Source organism: Dermochelys coriacea, chromosome 2, assembly GCF_009764565.3.
Source record: "Dermochelys coriacea isolate rDerCor1 chromosome 2, rDerCor1.pri.v4, whole genome shotgun sequence".
Taxonomy (NCBI): domain Eukaryota; kingdom Metazoa; phylum Chordata; order Testudines; family Dermochelyidae; genus Dermochelys; species Dermochelys coriacea.
In genome coordinates, this window is record NC_050069.1 from 170,979,172 (window position 1) to 171,005,998 (window position 26,827).

The window sequence follows — 26,827 nt, forward strand, 5'->3', positions numbered from 1 at the left end:
CTCCGATGGTTCCCATTCAAAGTCTTAGTATTGTGCAAGGCGAACAAATTGAGTCTTGCTTTGCATTAGCGGCCAGACATGGAGGGATAATAATTCCCCCTTGCCTAAATGGGCCATGACAGACACAAATCTTTACTTTTTAGTCCAAGTCTATAAAACATACTTTCAGTATAAATATACACTGTTCCTTAAATATTACCTGTAAAACCATCTCACAATGATTATGAGCCTTGACAAGTTACGAGCTGTCTGTAAACACCTCACATGATAACATTTGTGGATAAATACCCTGCAAGAGATGTATTTGGTATAATGAGTTTGTCAGGTCTGAGACAAGAGCTGTTTACCAACAGGAGACCCTTTGCCAATGAGTCTCTGTGTCACACTCTCCCCACCTTTTTTTTTGTACATCTGGAATTTCAAAACCTCCCCTCTCCTGAGAAGCACAAATTGTGCTTCTTAATCTTCTGGTTTTTGTACATCAAACTGAACTCATGATAAAGCCTATTTTTTCAGCTTTTGATCCAAATGGGTGTGGCTTTGCATTGGACCTCCACTAAGACAAGAAGAAATTTGGTTAGGCTTCTCATTTTCAACATACCTATTCTTCCCCAAATGGAGAGTGGCACAGCACTTCATCTTTGTTTCAATCTAGCTTTAAGATTGGGAGGGAAGCATCCTATTCAGGTCATTTAAGATTTATGTTACATTTATTGTGATCATCAATCTTTCATGGATTCCAATATGTACTGTGGTATCAGCATTTTTCTTCAAACAGTCCCTAACTGTGCACCAAATGCAACATGGCAGAGGCAAATGCTATAGGCACTTAAGCTGCTAAGGCACTAATGGATCACGCTATGCATTCTCCAACTGCGTTCCACACTACCTCCTCCCAAGGAAACCTAGGCACTCTGCCTCTACAGCCTACTCAGAGTGGAATATCATCTGTATAAGGACACACTTAAATGTCCAACTTCTCACATTTCCCTATCCTCCCTTTTGCAAAATTTTTCTAGTGAAATCTAGTAGTAAGGACAGACAGCTCTTCTCCTTTCTTCTACTCCTTACAGGCCCCCGAGAAATGAGCAGGAGGTGATTCTTGATGGTTCTTAGGGGCCATTTGTTATAATCCTGCTACCCAATTAAAGAGATAGGATGATTCCCCTGCCTCTGACAGTCTCCTCTGTGTGTGCTGCTGAAGCATCCCTTTCAGAGATCACAGGGCTTATACAAATACTAACGAAGGGTACATTTTTTTTATCTTTGGAATGGACCAGATTGCATCATCTGGCATGTATTTTTTTTAAAAAAAAACTGTTTGCCATTTAATTTATTTTTATTCACATGGGAAAACAAATGAATAGATTCCCATATCCTCCCTATCCCTATAGCACACACAAACATTTCCCTCCTTCCATGCTCCGTAGGATATTTGTAGGCCAATTTCTACTTTTACCTGTGCCTGGCAAAGCAAATCCTATTAGATAGTTTTGAAGGCTTTTCCCATATCTGTCATGAAGGCCCTAACAGGCTCCTTGCCTTCTCTTTGCAGTATGAATTATAATTAGTTTGCCAACAAGCAGCCTTTCGCAGATCACACCTGTTCTTGTCCAATTTAAATTCCCTAGCACTCCCTGGAGGCGTCATGGCTTGACATCTTATAATCAGTATTGATTTGCGATACTGGAATAGAACTACCATAAGAAAAGGGGTATCTAACCTTTTTTTAATAGAATAATTTTAGCAGTTCTTAGCCTTATTCATAAGGTAGGAAGGGACTGTTTTCTAAAATGTAACTAAATGCTCCAGATAGCAAAGGAATACGTGCTTTATAAAATAAAAGAATAAAACCATAGTCACTGAGTCTGTTATTAGCACTTTCTCCCAATCTTAACAGCCCCCTCTACTTCCAAAGTTGCTAAGGTTTTGTCAAGGTACTCTCGGTTCCCTTACTTGCTGTTTAGAATACTTTTAGAGTACTTTAGGACACTTTTAGAAGCTAATTGTAAGGAGTTTGAAATCTTTTACCAAAGATTTCCTTTGGGGTTTTTGTAATGTTTACAATTCCCTCACCTTTAATGTTTTCTGTAATTGTACTTAATCTTCCCAAACATCTATTTTCAAGCTTTCCCTCCTCACATTACAAAGGTATCAGTCCTCTCCTTTAAGATGTTTAGAATTTTTTCTCTTGCATTTTTATCCATGAACTATTTGAAGGATTATGTGTGGTCTCAGATTAAGGGAAAATTTTGAGAGGCACAGCTCCACTCTCTTTTGTTTTTGAGGGGCCTCTCTATATCAGAGATTATTTTCTTAAACTAAAAAACTAAGACACTGGGAGTGGCTGGGTCATTACACATATTGAATCTATTTCCCTAAATTAAGTATCCTCACACCTTCTTGTCAACTGTCTAAATGGGCCATCTTGATTATCACTATAAAAGTTTTTTTCTCCTGCGGATAATAGCTCATCCTAATTAATTAGCCTCTTACAGTTTGTATGGCAACTTCCACCTTCTCTGTATGTGTATGTATATATATCTTCTTAATATATGTTCCATTCTATGCATCTGATGAAGTGGGCTGTAGCCCACGAAAGCTTATGCTCTAATAAATGTGTTAGTCTCTAAAGTCCCACAAGTACTCCTGTTCCTTTTTTCTTAAACTGTATGTTTTGTTTACTAAATAAAACCACAACACTACTAGATTTCATAATGAGAACCTAGATCAGGAATGGACTCCGCACCCCTTAATAGACTTGCTTGCATACCTTTGTAGCAGGCTTTGTAAGCAGAAAAGTGAATTCAGGAATGTTTTGCTCCATTAGGAAGCTAACATGCAACAGGGGCTTTCTTCATCCAAAGTCAGGTTGTAACACCTGGCCTGCTTCAGCCATCTCACAGCTCATTTAGCCTTGATTCCACCAGCCTGATTCTCCTCTCATCTACTTCTTAGAGCTCCTGACTCTCACCGCCAGACTCAGTACTGCAAGGGATTTGAAGCCATTTCAGCAGCAACCTGTGCCACCAGCCTGAAACACTAGTGGTGAAAACACTAAATTAAAGGAGCCTCCGTGCAAATCTTGCCATTTCCCCTACTGTCTGCCTCTTACTGGCCTCCCCAGGTAGAGGAAGGATTTTTTAAGACACAGGCCTGTGGATAAGCATCATTATGTGGCCCATAAAAAAGGATATCCTCTATGATTAAGTTCCAGAGGGTTTTTTGAATATTTTTTAATAAACTTATTTAAAATAATTTAAACCTTTCTGGTTTCATCCTTATTCTCTGGGACAATTGTTCTAAATGTGCCCAGAGATTGTGAGAAAAGCTGATTTTATTAAACAAAAAATGCCTCCTACTTTTTATTAAGCTGAAAATACAATGGGTCGCACTGAATAGAACCTTACGCTGGACAGTTCTATTGACTTCAGTGGAACTATTTGAGTTATAAGGAACAATTCATCACAAGTACAGGTAACACCAGTTGGCCCAATGAGAATAGTCTTTCCCCCATTATTATGGTATTTCTACTTCTAGGTCCACATATAACCATCCTTGTAAAAAAGAATAAATATTATGCAACAATGGTCCAAAACACTATATTAAAACAACATTCCTTAAAGTTGCAGTGTTTTTGACCACTAGGCCCAAATCCCTCTTGTCCCTCTTGTCAGTTCTCATTGGACCCTTAATATTAATGGTTTGGGAGGTAGAGGGAGAGTTAAAAAAAGAAGAAAGTGCTAAAGCATATGGAATTTATTTTCCAAAGCTGTTAACCAACAATTTAAAACTTCAACTTTGAGTTCTGAGTGAAGTTTGGGTCAGTTCTTATGTTCACCTAAAATGTTTATCCATCCCCAGGTAGAATATGACTGCAATAAATGTCTATATCTGGAAAAGCCTAGGGGTTTTTTAATAGATATGTGCTTAGTAAAACACATACTACTAGGTTCATCTCAGGAGAAAAACAGAAAACATGCTTGTAGCTGTCATCAAGAATTGCTTTCATGACATTGACTCTACTGTCAAAAACTATATATTCAAGTCTCAGTGCCCATGCTCCTAGTGTTTTTGAGATCTCTGCTTCAGTTTAAGCTAATTCAAAAAAATAGCAAATTTGCCAAAGCCTTGAAAGCACAGAGGAGCTATTTAATTGTATTTTTTGATTTCTCAGTGTGCTGGAAAATAATTTCTAGTGAACGGGTATTTGCCAGGTCATTCTGTCTTTAGCCACCCATTCATCCACTTAAAAAAGTAAAACGTAGGTATTTCTAAAAGACCCTCCCTCAAAGTGTTTTCTAGATTGATTGTGTTCACAATATTATATAAATGGAATATTCCAGGTGTCAACCTACAGTATAGCTGAGGGCCCACTTTCATTAATCTCAATGAACATGCCTCTTTTATAATGCCTCTTTCAATTTCAGCAGAACAGTGTTTCTCTACACTTAGAAAAGTAATTAACTACAGGATCTAAGATCTCACTGTGTGGTAAATGGGGATAAATATTGACATTTTAATGTCAGCCACTGCAGTTGTTCCACTGTCAATCATTGCTGTTCTTCTTCATGTTGCTTATAGATTATTAGATTCCTTCGTGTTTGATGGCAGTGGAGATAAAGTGTGCAGGTGTCTGTGTAAATGAATCATGAAGCTGTTATGGGGTTCAGATAATGTTAAAGTTCTGTACTAATTATAAGATTGCAAAGAAATGGGAATAAAGAAACCCACACACACACACACACACTTTTGGATGAGTCTACCTCCAAGTTCTTCTCAATCTGGAATCAAATTTTATAGAACAGATTTAAAATTGGTTGCAATTGTCTTCAGACAAAAGACTTTTCACAAACCATATATTGAAACTTAATAATCAACAATATTTAACAGTAAGAAATCTAAGTAATCTAAGAAATCTAAGTTTTCTCTTTTTAAAAAAAGAAAAAAAAATCACTCCTACAGAACTATATTTGTCCACCTTCACTGACTATCATGACTCCTTGGAAAATTTCTGAGGCCACATGCCTTGTCATAAGTAGATCTATTACATCAGCATCTTTATCTCCTGCTGTTATGTATTTTCATCACAAATGCATCATTCTTGAAACTGAAATCAGCCAATTTCTCATGTCTCCAATTGCCTGTGATATTTTCAAGTTCTGCTATTCTATTCTATTCTTACTAGCTTGCAATATAACAAGAGAAAAAAAACAGCCAAAACACATTCAGAGGCTTCTTCCTTACAGATCTCCTCAGTTTGGAAAGAAAGTGGATTCCTTACTAATGTGTTGGACATAGGTCAATTCTCTTTTTAGTGCAGTGATACTTAGACCTCAGGAGCCAAATTAGCCATCAACATTACCCCAAAGAGCCACAGTTGTATGAATTCATTGTTTAATTTACTATATATATATATATATATATATATATATATATATATATATATAATTCTCACAACAAAATGCCTAAGTATTATTATTTTATCAACTATTATTGGGAAATAACATAGTAAAAGCATCCAGATTGGTTAATAACTTAGACTGGTTAATAATTAAATCACACAGTGTTTTTATACTATGTGCTGCAAAGAGCCACAGGAGACACATTAAAGAGCCACTTGCAGCTTGTGAGCCTCAGTCTGAGTATCTCTGTTTTAATGGCACCTGCTGTTGGTCAAGTGGCTTGGCGGATTCTTCTTTATAGCATATAATTACATAATGTAATGGAGTGCATCTGACATGTTAGCTGCAGCTGGATATTTTCCTGGCTCTCACAAAGCAAATAGAAATAATAACCCCTGTTCCTTCTAGTCCGTCCACCCCCTCCCCCTCGTGTGTGGAATAATTGACTGTGAGAGTACCAGCAAATATGAAATATGCAGTGATGTGATAGCGGGGAGTTGCTGGCTAATGAAAAAGTAGGTTTTTCAAGTTTCATCATGGCTTTCCAGGGTTGTTTATATTTCACATTTCTGAGACTCTGAAATCTTTGCATAAACACAATATGTATTTCAAAGTTTTTTCATGTTAGAAATGTTAGGATTGAATTTCAACCAGGGAATGAAAATGGTAATTATTCTAAAAAAAATTAGAGGGGAAGTAACCACAGACTCAGAGAAGACATTAAAGTTCCTGTTATTAGGAAGCAAGTAGAAAGTTATAGAACTGTCAAGAAGTCCAGAGAGGAAGGGTAACGGGTGGAGTCACCGGTGTGTGGAGACAGGTAGATAGGAAGTGGATGGAATCAATAGTCATTGAAAGCCAGAGGAAGGAGTAGGTATGATCAACCTAAACTTCAAACCTTCACTAGAAAAGAAGTACTGCAGTATATGACATACTCCTAAAATACATAGTGGAAGTACACACATTCTTCTACAGCTGCCTTCCGAACTAGAGTTAGGTGAGTAAAAGAGGAGGATTTATCCCCCATGACATTCTGTGGAACCCTCATGAAGATTACATCTCTCCAATTGTATCCAAATAATGCAAGTATGATGAAATGTAGATGGAGGACATAGAATATTTTTATAACAGCTAGCATACATTTTACACCACATGGGATTGTACAAAATGGCAGTATATTTACAAAAGCAATTTAAAGTTGGAGGGACTTCATAGATTTAAAGTCAGAAGGGATCACTATGATCATCTAGTCTGACCTCTTGCATAACACCATCCAAAGAACATCTAATCTCTGCATCAAACTCATAACTGCTGGTTGAATGTAGCAAATCTTTTAGAATGCGATGGAGAATCCATCACATCTCTAGGTTAATTATTCCAGTGGTTAATCACCCTTACTGTTAAAAATGTGTGCCTTATTTCTTCTAGTCTGAATTTGTCTAGCTTGAGCTTCCAACAATTGGATCTTGTTATGCTTTTTTTTTCTAGATTAAAGAGTTGTCCACAATCAGAAATCTCTTTCTCATGTAGATACCTGTAGACTGTGATCAAGTCACCTCAATTTTCTCTTCGATAAACTAAATAGATCAAGCTCTTAAGTTTCTCACTATAAGGCATAGTTCCCAAGACTGAAGGATTATTGATTGAGGACACAACTACATCAGTCTCAGTGGAAATCTGGCTTGTTCTAATTAACAAAGAAATGGAAACTTACACAAGGAAAAAAAATGAAAAATGACTTGAAGTAGTTGTGGAACCTTTCTGTTTGGTAAAAAACATGACTGATCTTAAAATATTGATAAGGTAGGTGCTGAAGAGTTGCAGATGTAGGCAGCAGTTGAAGCTGGGAAAAAAGTCAAATTCTCAAAACTAAATTAACACAAAGTCTCCTTCACCATTATCCTCACCCACCCTTCTTCAATCACTCCACTTCCCTCTCTTACTTTCCTTTGTTGTATTCTTAAGATGAATATTGAATACCATTCTTGAAATACATTTATTTATTCAGACTCTTATTTCCTTTACACCAGTGGTCACCAATTCATAGATCGTGATCGACTGGTTGATCCTGGAGCCTCTTCCAGTCGATCGCAATCTCCAGCCACTAAAAGGGGTCTCTGCGTGCTGCTCCTGCCTGCAGACACCACCCCCACAGCTCCCATTGGCAGCAGTGCTTGCAGGCAGGAGCAGCATGCAGTTCCATGTGTCCCCCTCCCCTCTGGGGCTGCAGGGGCATGGGGCTGGGGCAGGCAGGGAGCCTGCCTTAGCCCTGCTGCACTGCTGACTAGGAGCCGCCCAGCATAAGTTTCGCCCTGCGGAGACCCCATACCCCAATGTCCAGCCTTGAGCCCCCTCATGGAGCCAGCACCCTTCCTGCACCCCAACACTGTGCCCCAGCCCAGAGCCCCCTCCTGCAACCAAACTCCCTCCCAGAGCTTGCACCCCTCACCTCCTCCTACATCCCAATCTCCTGCCCCAGGCTCAGCCTCCTACACTCCAAACCCCACAGCCCTAGCCCAGAGCCCACACACCCTCCTGAACCCCAGCTCTCTGTTCTAGCCCAGTGAAAATAAGTAAGTGAGGGTGGGGGAGAGCAAGGGACGCAGGGAGGTGGGGATGGAGTGAGCAGGGCAGGGCTTTGGGGAAAGGGTGCGGCCTCGGGGAAGTGGCAGGGTAGATCCTGGGTTGCACTTAAATTAAAAAAAAAGTGATTTTGTTCATAAAAAAAAAGTTGGAGACCACTGCCCTAGACTAACCTCTCACATTCAAGGAGGTACAATTTTGATGTAAGGACTCAAGGCCCAGATCCTCATAGGTAGACACCTAACTCCAATTGATTTCAAAGGTAGATGGGCACCTTAAATACCTGTGAGGATATGCAACCTAGGAGCCTGTATTACTGGCAAACAAAACAATCCAACATCAAGACCAGTTGAACTATGTACCTGGGGCACTAATGAAGCTCTAAAGTTAATATTCAAGATGTCTTGATCAAATATTTCAAGGAGGAGGTATTTCAGGTAAGTAATTTCCTAAGTTTGTCAAGATCAACCTTGTCTTAAGAATAAGAAGAAAACAAAAAGAAACTGAACAAGATTGGGTTCCCTGGTTCCTTTGGTTTTGCTACCTTACATGTATACTCTTCAACTGTGCCTCCCATCCAATGCTCCACAAATCCACCATATTGAAAACTGTGTGTCTTAGATAGTACGAGTTCATCAGGCCTGACACTTCATTAGACAGACACAGAGCAACAGTGACATCAACTGCTACAATTGCCTTTCATAGCTCTCAGTCATATCCTCTCCTCCCCAAACAACATAGTGGGTACTGAAAGATGACAGGATCCAACATTCTACAAACTCTTTCTTCCACAGTCCACAAATCCATCAGCTGCTTCTTCTACCTGCTCTCCCATCCAAGTCCATCAGTTGGTTTCCCACCACTATCTCCTCAAATTCACCAACATTCTGCCCTCTCACATCTACTGCACATTTCTCTCATCCCTTTACAAGTGTTAATCCTACCCCATATCCCCATTCAAATTCTTCAGCTTCGCTCCAGTCTCCAATGGGTGAGGTAGCAATGTATCACATGTGAAGACAGAACAGGAGAATCTGTGTAAGAGAAGCAAAATTTCTGCCCTCTCTGCTTTACCATACCCCTTCCTTCAACCACTCTCTGCAGAGCTTGGCTCCTGACCATTCAGGCAATATGTACCCACCAAACCATCTCCAATCTGATCCTCTTTTGCACAGCAGTACTACCATTGGTTCTTCTGCTAATATGAACTCCATTGCTGTGCAGGGATGGGAGAGGAGGGTTCTCCTTAGGAATCTGAGTTATAACAGATGGGGCCAAACTCTGAAAGACTATTCTAATTCCGGAGACAAGTATTCTTCTTGACTCTCCTGTGACAAACAGAAAGTGGCACAGAGTACATAGTGTGATGACAAACAATAAAAGCCATGCCTTAAGCAGCAACTCGAGAGCTGCCTGACAGGGAAGTGCATAATTTTATTAACCTCTCCTGCACCACACACTGGTTCTCTAGTAACTGAGGAGGACCAGGAAATCTATAACCACTCTGAATAGTGGAGGTCTAAAGGGTAGAGATTTACCATTACAAAATAACAGGTTTCACAGTAGCAGCCGTGTTAGTCTGTATTCGCAAAAAGAAAAGGAGGACTTGTGGCACCTTAGAGACTAACAAATTTATTAGAGCATAAGCTTTCGTGAGCTACAGCTCACTTCATCGGATGCATTTGGTGGAAAAAAACAGAGGAGAGATTTATATACACACACACACACACACAGAGAACATGAAACAATGGGTTTATCATACACACTGTAAGGAGAGTGATCACTTAAGATAAGCCATCACCAGCAGCGGGGGTGAAAGGAGGAAAACCTTTCATGGTGACAAGCAAGGTAGGCTAATTCCAGCAGTTAACAAGAATATCAGAGGAACAGTGGGGGGTGGGGTGGGAGGGAGAAATACCATGGGGAAATAGTTTTACTTTGTGTAATGACTCATCCATTCCCAGTCTCTATTCAAGCCTAAGTTAATTGTATCCAGTTTGCAAATTAATTCCAATTCAGCAGTCTCTCGTTGGAGTCTGTTTTTGAAGCTTTTTTGTTGAAGGATAGCCACTCTTAGGTCTGTGATCGAGTGACCAGAGAGATTGAAGTGTTCTCCAACTGGTTTTTGAATGTTATAATTCTTGACATCTGATTTGTGTCCATTCATTCTTTTACGTAGAGACTGTCCAGTTTGGCCAATGTACATGGCAGAGGGACATTGCTGGCACATGATGGCATATATCATATTGTTAGATGCGCAGGTGAACGAGCTTCTGATAGTGTGGCTGATGTGATTAGGCCCTATGATGGTATCCCCTGAATAGATATGTGGACAGAGTTGGCAACGGGCTTTGTTGCAAGGATAGCTTCCTGGGTTAGTGGTTCTGTTGTGTGGTGTGTGGTTGCTGGTGAGTATTTGCTTCAGATTGGGGGGCTGTCTGTAAGCAAGGACTGGTCTGTCTCCCAAGATCCCAAGATCCCAAGAGAGCAATGGGTTGTCCTTCAGGATAGGTTGTAGATCCTTGATGATGCGTTGGAGAGGTTTTAGTTGGGGGCTGAAGGTGATGGCTAGTGGCGTTCTGTTGTTTTCTTTGTTGGGCCTGTCCTGTAGTAGGTGACTTCTGGGTACTCTTCTGGCTCTGTCAATCTGTTTCTTCACTTCAGCAGGTGGGTATTGTAGTTGTAGGAATGCATGATAGAGATCTTGTAGGTGTTTGTCTCTGTCTGAGGGGTTGGAGCAGATGCGGTTATATCGTAGCGCTTGGCTGTAGACAATGGATCGAGTGGTATGATCTGGATGAAAGCTAGAGGCATGTAGGTAGGAATAGCGGTCAGTAGGTTTCCGATATAGGGTGGTGTTTATGTGACCATCGCTTATTAGCACCGTAGTGTCCAGGAAGTGGATCTCTTGTGTGGACTGGTCCAGGCTGAGGTTGATGGTGGGATGGAAATTGTTGAAATCATGGTGGAATTCCTCAAGAGCTTCTTTTCCATGGGTCCAGATGATAAAGATGTCATCAATGTAGCGCAAGTAGAGTAGGGGCATTAGGGGACGAGAGCTGAGGAAGCGTTGTTCTAAGTCAGCCATAAAAATGTTGGCATTCTGTGGGGCCATGCGGGTACCCATCACAGTGCCACTGATTTGAAGGTATACATTGTCACCAAATGTGAAATAGTTATGGGTAAGGACAAAGTCACAAAGTTCAGCCACCAGGTTAGCCGTGACAGTATCGGGGATACTGTTCCTGACGGCTTGTAGTCCATCTTTGTGTGGAATGTTGGTGTAGAGGGCTTCTACATCCATAGTGGCTAGGATGGTGTTTTTAGGAAGATCACCAATGGACTGTAGTTTCCTCAGGAAGTCAGTGGTGTCTCGAAGATAGCTGGGAGTGCTGGTAAGGTAGGGCCTGAGGAGGGAGTCTACATAGCCAGACAATCCTGATGTCAGGTGCCAATGCCTGAGATGATGGGGCATCCAGGATTTCCAGGTTTATGGATCTTGGGTAGCAGGTAGAATACCCCAGGTCGGGGCTCCAGGGGTGTGTCTGTGCGGATTTGTTCTTGTGCTTTTTCAGGGAGTTTCTTGAGCAAATGCTGTAGTTTCTTTTGGTAACTCTCAGTGGGATCAGAGGGTAATGGCTTGTAGAAAGTGGTGTTGGAGAGCTGCCTAGTAGCCTCTTGTTCATACTCCGACCTATTCATGATGACGACAGTACCTCCTTTGTCAGCCTTTTTGATTATGATGTCAGAGTTGTTTCTGAGGCTGTGGATGGCACTGTGTTCTGCATGGCTGAGGTTATGGGGTAAGCGATGCTGCTTTTCCACAATTTCAGCTCGTGCACGTCGGCGGAAGCAGTCTATGTAGAAATCCAGGCTGCTGTTTCGACCTTCAGGAGGAGTCCACCCAGAATCCTTCTTTTTGTAGTGTTGGCAGGAAGGTCTCTGTGGGTTAATATGTTGGTCAGAGGTGTGTTGGAAATATTCCTTGAGTATGAGATGTCGAAAATAGGATTCTAGGTCACCACAGAACTGTATCATGTTCGTGGGGGTGGAGGGGCAAAAGGAGAGGCCCCGAGATAGGACAGATTCTTCTGCTGGGCTAAGAGTATAGTTGGATAGATTAACAATATTGCTGGGTGGGTTACGGGAACCATTGTTGTGGCCCTTGTGGCATATAGTAGTTTAGATAGCTTAGTGTCCTTTTTCTTTTGTAGAGAAGCAAAGTGTGTTTTGTAAATGGCTTGTCTAGTTTTTGTAAAGTCCAGCCACAAGGAAGTTTGTGTGGAAGGTTGGTTCTTTATGAGAGTATCCAGTTTTGAGAGCTCATTCTTAATCTTTCCCTGTTTGCTGTAGAGGATGTTGATCAGGTGGTTCCGCAGTTTCTTTGAGAGTGTGTGGCACAAGCTGTCAGCATAGTCTGTGTGGTATGTAGATTGTAATGGATTTTTTACCTTCAGTCCTTTCGGTATGATGTCCATCTGTTTGCATTTGGAGAGGAAGATGATGTCTGTCTGTGTCACGGCTAACCTGGTGGCTGAACTTTGTGACTTTGTCCTCACCCATAACTATTTCACATTTGGTGACAATGTATACCTTCAAATCAGTGGCACTGTGATGGGTACCCGCATGGCCCCACAGTATGCCAACATTTTTATGGCTGACTTCGAACAACGCTTCCTCAGCTCTCGTCCCCTAATGCCCCTACTCTACTTGTGCTACATTGATGACATCTTTATCATCTGGACCCATGGAAAAGAAGCTCTTGAGGAATTCCACCATGATTTCAACAATTTTCATCCCACCATCAACCTCAGCCTGGACCAGTCCACACAAGAGATCCACTTCCTGGACACTACGGTGCTAATAAGCGATGGTCACAAACACCACCCTATATCGGAAACCTACTGACCGCTATTCCTACCTACATGCCTCTAGCTTTCATCCAGATCATACCATTCGATCCATTGTCTACAGCCAAGCGCTACGATATAACCGCATCTGCTCCAACCCCTCAGACAGAGACAAACACCTACAAGATCTCTATCATACATTCCTACAACTACAATACCCACCTGCTAAAGTGAAGAAACAGATTGACAGAGCCAGAAGAGTACCCAGAAGTCACCTACTACAGGACAGGCCCAACAAAGAAAACAACAGAACGCCACTAGCCATCACCTTCAGCCCCCAACTAAAACCTCTCCAACGCATCATCAAGGATCTACAACCTATCCTGAAGGACGACCCATCACTCTCACAGATCTTGGGAGACAGACCAGTCCTTGCTTACAGACAGCCCCCCAATCTGAAGCAAATACTCACCAGCAACCACACACCACGCAACAGAACCACTAACCCAGGAACCTATCCTTGCAACAAAGCCCGTTGCCAACTCTGTCCACATATCTATTCAGGGGATACCATCATAGGGCCTAATCACATCAGCCACACTATCAGAGGCTCGTTCACCTGCGCATCTACCAATGTGATATATGCCATTATGTGCCAGCAATGCCCCTCTGCCATGTTCATTGGCCAAACTGGACAGTCTCTACGTAAAAGAATGAATGGACACAAATCAGACGTCAAGAATTATAACATTCAAAAACCAGTTGGAGAACACTTCAATCTCTCTGGTCACTCGATCACAGACCTAAGAGTGGCTATACTTCAACAAAAAAGCTTCAAAAACAGACTCCAACGAGAGACTGCTGAATTGGAATTAATTTGCAAACTGGATACAATTAACTTAGGCTTGAATAGAGACTGGGAATGGATGAGTCATTACACAAAGTAAAACTATTTCCCCATGGTATTTCTCCCTCCCACCCCACCCCCCACTGTTCCTCTGATATTCTTGTTAACTGCTGGAATTAGCCTACCTTGCTTGTCACCATGAAAGGTTTTCCTCCTTTCCCCCCCTGCTGCTGGTGATGGCTTATCTTAAGTGATCACTCTCCTTACAGTGTGTATGATAAACCCATTGTTTCATGTTCTCTATGTGTGTGTGTGTATATAAATCTCTCCTCTGTTTTTTCCACCAAATGCATCCGATGAAGTGAGCTGTAGCTCACGAAAGCTTATGCTCTAATAAATTTGTTAGTCTCTAAGGTGCCACAAGTACTCCTTTTCTCATTACAAAATAGTTACGCAATGCATACTATGCCAGGGATAGTAAGAGGAATGCCGTCTTGGCCACTTATTGGGGCGTGAACCAGGGACTTCCAGCATTAAATAGCATGAGCTATTGTATCTTGAGGTAAAGCATCAACACTTTAGAAGTAGGAATTGTGACAACTTGCATTATCCCTGAATTGTTACAAAGGGCGACTTGTAACATACACTCACCAGTGGGTTACATTAGCATTCAACTAGGTTGCCATGATGTGGTGACATCATATGCTCGAATGCAACCTAACATGAAGGCTAAAATGGGGATGAACATAGCAAAATATGCTTCAGTTATCCTATTCTGACTTTTTTTTTTAAATGAAGAGAAAGAAAGATATAAGCCAAAGCAGGTATTTTGCCTCCAAACAGCCATAGGGCATCTTTTCTGATGGTGCAGATTTGTCATTCCCCTAAAGAGTGCCACTATCTCAGGAGCAAACCACATCCTTTAAGTATAGAAAGGGTGCCAAGGAAAAAAGTAAAGCACGCCAATGGCCCAAAGGCAACTGATAGCACTACAAATAATACGTAAGGATCACGTGCCATCTAGCAGAAGAGTATTTAAGTGGATCTCTTATTGAGTTTGTGACATTCTTTGTTCTTCTATATGTTTTGCCAGGAATTGGAGGGTTTATTTAGTATTTAATAAATTTAGTATTATTCATTTAGCACAAAGCATTTTCTCCCTCCACAATGGCTGTGCAGTTGTCTGGTGCATTATTGCACATGACAGGACACCGCTCAAGGAAGCATCCTCAGCCATACGTACTGCAATGCAAGACAGACAAGTGATCTCTATTTAATGACAGTTTTTGATATGGACAGGTTTCTGTAGAAGAGCTGCACTCTGGGTAAATACATCCTACTACATTGTGCAGAAATTAAATGAGGTAACAGATTTTAAAATGACTGATGTCAAACTATCAAGGGTATCCCTGTGTTGGTGCAGGAAGGAGAGGTCTGGTTTATGCGTCCCATATTCAGGGGCTGCCAGGCATCAGTTGCCTTACCAGCAGAGCTTGGACAGCCATTAGGTGCATAGAATAGCTAGGACACAAGGACTGATCTAGACACATCCTCCCTGACTCTTGATCTGTCTCCTCCCTCCTCGTGTCCACTGTGCCCTGCCCCAGAACACTCTGAGCCCACAGATGGGAAGAGATGGTGGAAAGATGGCAGAGTTTAGGGCTGGATTATGCTGCTTTTGTGCCAACCTAGGTGATCCACACAGTCTTCCCAACTACTTGTCCTTTCTCCTGCTCCTTCTAGGATTTCTTCATTGTCCGTCCCCTGGCCCCCCTCCCCCCAAGCCTGCTCCTAAAATTTATCAGTATTCCACAGTACATTTGGCTTTTTCAGTATATTTCATTTGATTCCAGTACTTCTTGTGAATATGAGAGATGTGGAGACTTTCCTTAGCTTAGTTCCTTTTCATTTGTACAGCCTTAGAGTGTATCTGATTAAATTAAGTAGCTGGGATTTACAGCAGTTACCAGTCTTTCTGGGAGCAGGATAATAGAGAGTAAGCAGAATCAATTTAGCGTGGAGATGAAACTCTAGCCTAGCTTTTACTCTAGGCTAACTCTATGAAAACAAAGGCAGAGCTAGGACAATAGTCCTGTCTCTAATCTCTTTATTCTAAAGTGCTTCAGTTAAGCACTTTTTTTTTTAAGTGACAGCTTTAGAAATTAAGGGTAAATTCCTGGCTCCATTGAAGTGAAGGGAGAAGGCTTTCATCCAAAACATCTAACTATGTTTATGTAAAAGGCCATTAAATAAAAATAAGAAGGGGATAAGCTGTGGGTGGTGAAGTGTGGTGAATTGTGCATTGACCATAGCTGAATGTGCTGAATGTTTGATGAGGTATATAAATAATTAGTAACAAATGTACATTAAAAAGTTTCTCTCTTACCCTCACTCTCTTGCTCAAATATCTGACATTTGGGTTTCAAAGAGCACAATTGTCTTAGCTGTGATTTCTATGCACATATGTATGTAATAGGACACTAGGCTGGGAATCAGGATTTTTGGTCTGGATTCTTTTTCCAATCCTACCATTGACCTGCTATTTCACCTCTCAATTTCCTTATCTTCAAGGATGGTAAATATCAACATCCCTGTTTTACAGACTGACGTGATCCAAGTCCCAGTGAAAGCCAGCCCAGGTACACATCTCCATTAGAACACATTCTATGAACTTTTTCCTATATGATGACCTATGATGGTTTAAAACATTGGGCATTAACAGACAAATAAGGAAATTCCTTGTAAGAATATAATATTAATATAGTACTGATGATGGGAAATACACTACTGCATGGCATCCAGGTACCATAACAATGGGCGCAGTGTAAGAACTTGAGAAGAACTGCAGGAAAGAAAATATTAACACACATAATGACAAATAGGAATATTTTTGGCACAAGTATGTATCGGACAATGTCCTAAACACACCCATACATACATTATCCAATTAAATCTTAATAGTCCTCTCAACAGCCAGAGCCCCAAAAAGAACTGCATACATAAAAAGGAAGAATCTGCTATAAACTGGTACTGCATTAGCCACGCAGAGATCATCCAATCCTCCCCCCAACTCCCCCCCCAACAACCACCCCAGGATCAAGCTCTATTTGTGTAGCAGGGATTTCTAAACTATCCCCAAAAGGTATACTTCTAAAAACTCACTTTCAGAAATCCAGGCTTAAGACAATTACATCCTTGAAAATCTTGGAGCTCATGCAGTGCATTACATTGCCTCACATTGGCCTGCATAATTGCAGTCTTGATGGGATGTCAAGTTAAACTTGATGCGACCCAGTGCTATGTGTTTGATGTAACACAGCATGGTACCAAAAGTTCTCAAAAGCTCAGATTGTTTAACATAGTGTGATTGGATACATAATCTACCTTCATCCAGGCAGGGAAGGGGCTCTTTGTCTTCAAAGAGAATCAGAGGACCTGCTGCACACCAAAGAAGCTACTTAGCCTGCTGGAGAAGCCCCAACTGGGCTCATTAGGGCAGCTATCTAACCAACTAGGGGAATTAGCTTGGGGTTCTCTGAGGGATGAAGAAACACAGACTCCCTGATCAGGAGGCACAGAGAAACTAGGAAACAGTCTACTTTAATCACTCCAGGTGAGAGTACATCTTGGCAAATCCTCTAAGTTAATGCTATGTATTTCCACTTTATTTTGTTTTCCCAGGGCTGAATCAAGTCTCCCTCTGTTTGCCAACAGAGTAAGCTGGATAAAGCCTTTATCCCAATTCACTCTAAGGTGGCCAAAGTAGAGAGGCTTCCTGTAGATAAGTGCATGCTTTAAAGAGATAGTATTTTGTTTCTCCTTGTTTTGTATGGTTTTCCCCTTTACTGGTGCACTGTATTATAGCACAGAGATTGCCTTATTCAGATGGGGTTTGACAAGCCCAAGAGTTCAGCATTTTTAATTTGACCTGTCCCTGCATCTTTCTTCCAGCAGATGCATGCCTTTCTGCATGTACATCATAGATATAAAGATTGAGCCAAAGCCCTTTGAAATCAATGGAAGCCTTTCCCATTATGTCAGAATTATTCTTTACAGATATCTCACTCAGAAAAAAAATAAACACAATTTATAGATCATTGCTCACTGATTAGGAACCAGAAAAACATTTACGAAATATGGTGGACTTCTGAAACTTTCTCCAATTATTTCAATCCATCTTTTATTTCAGGTTAATTTTTCATTTTTGTATGACTTTGCATTTCTACTTTCTGCCTAGCATCTGGACCTGAAATTCTGAAACACTTCAAGAGATGTTGTTACTGGATAATTTGCAGCCAAAACCAAAAGTGGAATTACAGAAGTCTTGGGATAGCCTGTATTTTTCAGGAGATTTCTAGCTCAATTTGCAGATTCCAGAACTCATATTTAGATGCTTAAGTGACCCAAGTCCTAAATTCTGAAGATTCTTAAGTATTAAATAATCATGTCTAAAAAAAATAAAATATGGGACAGGAAATTGTTTATACTAATTGTAAAAGGAACAATCTCAATAAAGCATTGACTAGACACAGCCAAAAAAACCCCCCAAAAAACAACTTATGGCCACCTCATACTACCAATTTTTAAGCTGCATTCTCAACTGAAAACTGATGGTACAAAATGGCTCTTAGATATTGTTTGGTGAAGAAATCTTCTGTCAATTTACAAAATTAAGAATAGCTGTTGGTTACAAGGAACATTCCCATAAGTAGAGCTGCGGTGAATGTATCAAAAAAACCACATTCGGGATTTTGTGGTTTTCATACTATAATAGTTTCTTAATGTCAAATTGGTGTCTTTTTGTGTCTGAACAGACAGTACACTGAAAAGGCCATGGAGTTGGTTCATGCCTTACTTAAGCTGTTTCACACCTGAAGGATATTTGTGAAGATCAGAGGTGAATAAAGAACAGTCTATTTTCAGTCAACCATCACAGATCTTAAATTAGCATTAAAATTTCAAGTGAAGACTGCTTGGCAAGAAATATATTTGGAAAAAATAAAAGGCATGTGTACTCATATAAACACCTGTCTAGCAGATTTCCAGGTTTGGCCTGATCCACTCATGGAATTGACAACCTCCTAGTAATTTTTCTCCCTAAATTAATGGAAGTTTGAATTAAATAAAACTCAAAAATAAAATTACATATTTACAAATATCTCTAAAAGCTCCGGGGACTAAATATCTAGGATTATAAACTTCTAAACTATTGGCCAGATCCTTACTTGCTGTAAAATGGCATTACTACATTGATGGATTGACAGTGACTGACATCAGCTATGGATCTGGGCCTCTGAATAGAGTTTACTGGACTCTGACATTAGATATGCCTTTTGGTTTCCAAACATGTGGAAACTCTCTTACTAACAGAGAGTGTATTTTGTGGGAGAATGTCAGAAGGTCCAGCCAGTTCAAAATAAGGTGAATAGCATTTTACATTCAGATTATTCTATCAGTCATTCTTGGTTTTCCACCCAAAAGCAACCTCCAGCATCTTAAAACATTTATATGTAAATGTACATGAATTATAACAACAATCAAAACACATTCAGGAAGGAGGAAAGAGAGTGTTTCCCCAAATAGATGATCAATTCCAGTTACGAACACTTGTCTCAAAAGAGGACAAAAACCTAAAGCAGATCATCCAAATCATCCAAAAAAAAAAAAGAAAACACAGTTAAATGTCCATAAGTAAGTAAAAACCAAAGCAATACTACACTTTCAATAAATCACTGAAAAAAATCAAAAAATAATTTACTCAACATAGGGGGGGAAATACATGACTTAGCATGGAGAAAGGGGGCTTCATACATGAAACCAGTGGCAGGATTTGGGCCCAGGTCAACAGAGACTCTGGTAAGCATTCAACAACCTTATCTCCATTTACAGATTACGAATCTGTGAGGGTTAGGTAAAAAAATCTTGCTTTATCATTTTTAATATATATATATATATTCTCTACAGAGTCCCAATTTTGCTGGGAAGAATACAGACAAAATCACCATCCCAAGGGAATAAATATTTTTTATGAACTTGCACAGCCTTGGCCAGCTCAGGAAAAGTATGTGCTTTGTGCTCACTATGACAATGATATCCCACTGATTCTGAACGGGCTTTCATAACGCTTTCCGAAACAATACTTTTTTTTCGAAAGAAACAACTTTAAAAAGTGGAGGAGCCGATCAATTTAAAGGCACAGAGGCAACATTTTTGTTAGGCATTTAAAAATATTAGTGCTCAAATAGAGAGGTGAAAATCCTCTAGCAATTCATTAAATCAACAGATTCTAAAAATGTGTTTCTCTCTTTCAAGTAGAATAATCTTAATTGTTACTTGGTACAAAAGTAGGCAAAACTTTTGTGCATAGAAGTGTATTTTTTTTAAGTTGACTGTATCTATTATTATGCTTTGAAAGCCTCTACATTAGCATGATGGTCTGTAGCTTGGACAGGAAAAATGGAATGACCCAGTGTTTCATGAATAAAGAAAACCTCCCCAACTTTACATGGACTTCATTGGGCTGTGGGATATATCTTTAAAGAGATTGTGGGTGTCAGCAAAGTGGATGTCAACAATGAGCTTTTATTGGGAATGTATTGGGGAGGCTATATTTAAGTTGATAGTTAAATATATGTGTTATGGAGTAAAACGGGACATTATTTATACATATACTGTAGTTTGCTGTTTCATGTGCTTCATTTTCACTCTAATGTTGAATTGTACATAGCTCCAACCTTAAATGATCTCCTAATCTTATGTACATTCCTCCCCACCCCCCAAGACTAGTGGCAGAAAGGTCTCTCTTGGCCAATGGTGTCACAAAAACCATGCTGCTCATAGCAAACACTGAGAAGTAGGTGACAATATTCCACAGAAAATGAGCACAGCACTGGTCATAGACTTCATAGTGATTTACAGTGAGTTGGTGGGCATCATGTTAACTATACAGCAAGCTTCAATGGCCATTAGTCCTGACAGCAGCCATGAAAAACAACATACCCACCATGCATTTTGATGAATATGGACTAAATTAATTAATGGAGGGCCAGACCTTCAGTTATTGCAAATCACCTTAACTTCATTACATCAATTGGGCTACACCAATTTTTCTCCAGTTGAGGAGCTGGCCTGTAATATTTAGTATTGTAACATAGTTTTTCACCTTCAAGATGCCACAGTGCTTAGAAACACAAATTGTGAGGGCTACTAAGTTCCCTTAATTTCCATTGTTGAGGAGGTGCAACAGTTTGCAAGATCAGGTTCAAAGTTAGAATGGTTTGGAATCCACGGCAATGCTAATTTTGATATTATGTTTTTTAAGTTTCTTTTAAAAATTTCTTCCTAAAACATATTTCATTATTTTTCATTAAACATTTGTACTGAAAGATATTCATATGTAAGAAGATATTGTTTTCATAGTTAAATCCAAACTTGCTACAGGAAATATGTGCTGGAATCCTTCTCTGAGGGTGGTGTCCGGAGCACAATATCTAACAGAGCATGACATCGTAAAAATGGGAAATTATCCTGAAGAATGTTCAGAAGGTCTCTGTGAACTTACTCATCAGAGCTGTACAATTGGTTTTTGTAAAGTCTTCCACAGGATATTGTAAATCGTTAAAAAAAAGACTATTCTATTTTGTTTTTGTTTTTTAAATAAAAAATAAAAATGTCACTTACATAAGACATTTCACCTGAAAATAGATTAGAACAAGTTGGTCATACACTGGAATATTACAAAATGAGAACTTGGTGGTTTGCAGTATTTCTAGACATTTTTGAGGATAAAACAAATGAAATGAAATTGTGCGGTTCAGACCAACGTTGGCTATGGTGCTTCTGTGAAGAGGTATATGTTGCAGAGTCCTGATTCAACATAGCACTGAAGTGAGTGCTTGAGTTCATGCAGGTGAATAAGGGGACCATACACCTGCTTGAAGTTAACCATGTGCTTAAGTGCTTTTCTGGATTGGGACTTATGCTACAAAGGCAGTGAGGGAGAGGGGGCCTTTTTTTTTGTAAATATATATATTTATTTATTACACACACACACACACACACACACACACACTCACTCTAATAGATATAAAAAAGTTAATTTCTTTTCCTTTTCAGAATATTTCCTTCCACTGAATTTGTTCACAATCCTACATTTTCCAAGAAGCAAGTTCCAAAGCTATCACTCTAATCTTAAAATGAGGACTATAGCCAGAACCACTAATATCTCTAGACCTAACATGAAATTTTTCAAAGTGTGCCTATTATGCTTACTGTGTTATTGAAGAAGAAAAAGTAGTCCTCTTAGTCCTATAAAGACAACAAAAGTGTTTTGATACCTACAATGCTTTATAGTATTACTGGCATGTAAATATATGCGCTTACCTTATTTTTTAATGTATTCTGCCATTGTTTATTCAGACTTAAAAAGATATTGAATTCCTCTGAAGTGAATATAAAGACTTATTGAACCAAGTGAAGATGAAGTCAATATTTTCCTCAAGGACTAATAAATCTTGATATCCGTAAAAAAAGAAATCAATATCTGTAACAGTTACATAAATTGTGAATGTCTTCATCAAACATACCTGGAAATTCTTCTATTATGGGTAATAAATTTTTGTTAAGTGACTTTTTTTTACATTTATGAAACTCTCTTTCTAAAAAAGGGAGATGAAGTTAGATGACAAGTAAAAGCAATAGTCATCTTCTGAGTGAAAGATAGGAATTACCACCGAACTCCATGCATCATACCAGGAAGCAATAATCTAATTTCTTATTTTTTTTTTCCAGATTTCATGGAAATGAGCAAAAGAAACTCACTGATAGATCTATTTTCACCCTATTTGCACTCAACCACAATAGAGGATCCATGATACTTTGGGCTAAGATACGGCTACATTATGCAATAGGAGCATGATTTGATCTCTAATTAGGTCCCAATTCTGCAGGGGTCTCTGCTCTGTATTGACACAGTCCCCTGAATCTACTAGAAATCCAACCAACTTCATTGGGGCTCTGCACATGGATAAGGGTCAACCCATGTAGAGCTTATCACAGGATTGAGGCCTAAGCCACTATTAGATCAATGGAACTAGTTACATGGGTAAATTGAGAACAGTTAGGATTAATGCATCTATTTGAATTCACTAACAAAAGCAAAATCACACTTTTTGGGGAAAATGTTTCAGTACTTATTTCTGTAAAAATTAAGAAAAATATTGTAAGCATATTTGATTAGAATTGAAATTGAGAGAACATTCCTTCATCTGAACAATTTTGTAAAAAAATAATGATGGCTTGTTAGGTATTTACTATATAATGTGGCATACCATATATTAGATCATCATTTTATAATGTCTTGTATCATGTGAAATAAGTGGTGTATTACGGTGTGATTTTTATACTGATCTGACAGGGCATGTTATCACGTTATCAGTGACAAATGTAATAGATATAAAGTTAAAATACATTATATGCAACAATGTTTTCTCACTGACAGCACTATTTGTCTGGAATGCTTCCTCCTGGTTCATTTGTTAGTGTCTGAGTGTTTGTCTTGATTCTTGTATAATCCCAAGTGACAATTCCCCATCAAATATATAGGAGAATATACGTTCCCCTTGACATGTTTGCACAGAGTTAACTACAATTAACATTTAGGGGTTTTTTGCATGAGCATGAGGAGAATAGACCATGCACTGGAAAAATATTCTAGAAAAACAGATGATGCCATTAAACAAATTTCAGTGTAAATTTCAGAGAGAGCCTCTGGTACAATGAACAACCCTGTGCTGGAATTTTCCAAGATACTTAACTCCTGCTGACTTTGAAAATCCCAGTTTAGTTCAAGTTTGTTCTTTTATGTCTTCCAGTGAAATATAAACTTCAAGGAAAATTGTGGCCACATTCACTATCCATTGCATAAGAGTAGAAAACTCTGGCTCATAATTTGCTGAAAACAGTCATGTGATGAAACAGAACCTTGCTATATACCTTTTCAGGGGTCACAAATACTTAGCTCTAGACATATGTCAGTCGATCAGATTACATATGGAAATTAAGCATCTGAATTGGCTACTGCTGTTCATCTCCTGTTTGGGGGCCCTTAGGTGCTACTGCAACAGAAATAAATAATTTCTTACTCAGACAATTCTCCCATTGACTTTTATGAAAATTGCTTAAGAATTTAAGGACTGGAGGATTTGGGCTACTGACTTTTTCCACTTAACATCAACATTTGTTGACCCAGGAGTTAAATACTGACCTCAGCTTCACCTCCAACCAGATTTACCTATCAATACATCTTGATGTTCATCTCAAGAACAATCAATATCTGTCTTTATTCTGGCATACATTCTAATTCTATTCATCATGATGAGCTCTGTAATATGAACTTGACTTATTATCCTATTAATTGCATTGCAAGCTAGCTTTAATTCACACCTATTTATCTTGCAGAGAAATTTCTAAAATTACAAATGTTCTACCTTTCATTGGCTTCCAATATCTGTTCTGCATTATCTTTTATTATCCAGTCATGATTCATGTGTTTAACTTTTCCTGATGACATTTTTACTTCCCATATTTTCAGCACTGCTTCCTGCTCCTGACCTTTCTTCCATCCTCAAAATTAGACTAGATAGTATGCACAGACAAACATTTATCCAGGTTTTTTCTGTGCTCTTCAGTTTTAATTAAGTGCTAATATGCCCTGATTTAAACTATCCATGACAAGGTACTCAGACCAAATCATTAGTTCTACAGGAGTTACAAAGATCACTTTGCTGAAGCAAGTAAGTTATAGTGTACTGATACCTGTCTACCATGTTGAATTGAAAAGCCTGAGATTTTCATCTTATTATTCACATCCCTGTCCCCAAGGACTCTTTTGCCATATGACAAAATAATATATATGAAAACTGTGGGTTTAATTATTTTTTTTTAAATCAGAAAATTATTTCCAAATTTTAAAAAGTTTTGGAAATCAGCAGTAAGTCTCAAGAGTGAAAGTTCTTCCTTCTTTGCAGCCAGGCCTATTTAGGTCTCTTCCCCCAGCAGTTCTACTTAATGTCACAGTCTCAGCTGCAGCGCTAAAAGTACTGACATTTTTAAGGGCCTGAGAAACCCTATCAAAGCCTGAGGCCAAGATTTTCAAAAACTGGAAGCGTAAAGTTAGGCACTTAAATCAATGACCTGCTTTTCAAAAGTGCTGAGTGCCCGGCAGCTCCCGTAAGGTCTAGGGGGCCTCTGGTTGCCTAGGTCTTTTGTAAATCAAGCTAATAATATAGGTGCCTCATTTTAGGTGCCCCGTATGTAAAATTCCAGTATGTGGACAGGATGTCAGCACTTGGGACTTAAATAATTTGATTTGTATTTACATTAAAGTTTTTATAGTAGCACTCTATTAATATTCTAATACCAGATGTAACAGTATTACAATAATAGAGTATTTTCTGGGATTCCACTCTAGAAGCCTTTAATTATGAAGTCATTGTCACATCATTAGTTTTGCTACTGTACTACATTGACGTTATGATTGGGTTACATGTGCTCATAATTCTCTGTAAATGGAATGACAATAGAACTCACTAAATGGCATTATCCAGCTATGGTATTTCAATAGCAAGCATGAAAGGAAACATTTATACATCATTTCTATTTTGCCTTTCCTCAATTCCAAAAATGTTTAAAAAATAAAGATTTTTTTAAAAAATTCAGAACAGAGCAGAAGTTATTTTTGATATATATTACCAAATGCACATATGTATACTATGTATGTTGTATGCTGCCACAATGAGTGAAATTCATTTCCTTGTCAACACAGCCCTTATCAGAAAATAGGATGCAACTACTCAAGATGACCAGTTAACATGGAGAACTTTAAATCAAGAATGTTTACATGGTATATTACGTTTTTCTGCTAACTGATACCTTAGAGATTCTTTTTAGAAGCACTACCCTTCCCATTTTATTGGAAAGAGATGTGTGTGGGTGTGTGATTTGATTATACTGTTAAGTAAGATGTGATTACATAACATCAATCTCACACTGAATACTAAAAGCAAAATTATATAAGCAATTCTATTTCAGTTACATTCCTTTTCAGGAGAGCTCTCTATTTTTGGCTTGGTGAAACATAGCAAAGTAATGATTTCCTTGAATATTAATCTGAAGGTCTGCATTGTACCGGGGAGTGACAGCAGTTTAAGGAAAGATGGCAGCAGCAATTTTTAGATCTCTGAATATGTATAGCCTCATTTCCAATTCATTGTTGCTGCTGTGTTATGTAAGCATGGAGGCAGTTCTGCTGCCTACACAAAGTGGGCATATGGTATCTTCACTGGAAAAGCACAAAACAATGTACGTGTTCCAGGCACATAAAATGATATAGATTGAAAAAGTGGCTGTGGTAGGGGGAAACCAATTTCCTTAATGATGCCATTTGCACACAACAGTGAAATGCCCTGAAAACTTCTCCTATAGTAAGGAACCTTCCCAGACATTCTGTATGTGCGCCTGCATAAATTTATACTTCAATCCAGGCTGCTGTTACAAACGGCATTAGGTTGTCAGGGAGTGAGAATAGATAGCACCAGAAAACCATTTCCCATTATCCCTTCAATAATAGACTTGACATCAATTCAGGGCACATCTGCTTTGCTGGGGATGCTCTTTGGTGAACTTTGTAGAGTGGTGATAAAATATTACTTCACAAGACATTAAGGAAAATACAAAATGTGTGAGTCTGCCTACATTCCACTCGCTGTGTTGTGCAGTATTTACAGCTTACTAAACCAACAGTAAAAACAAATGAACACACTGGGAGAAGATTTAAACATTTTAGACCATTATAAAAAAAGGAAAGGAAAATTCTATCCTGCTGGAGATTAACTGTTGTAAATTAACTCTTCTGTAGATGTGTGTATTTTATGATTCCATGGCCACCGAAGACTTCTAGGCTAACAGCTATTCTACGTTAACGTGACCCGAAAGGATTTTCCAGGAAACAATGTGAATAAAATTAATGACATTTCCATCCAGAAAGCACAGGCTTCTACCATTTGCAGTAAAGAGAATTTTCCAGTAACTATAATAGTAACAGGGTTAATGGCTTCTTTGTAGGATAACCAGTAGAGTATGAT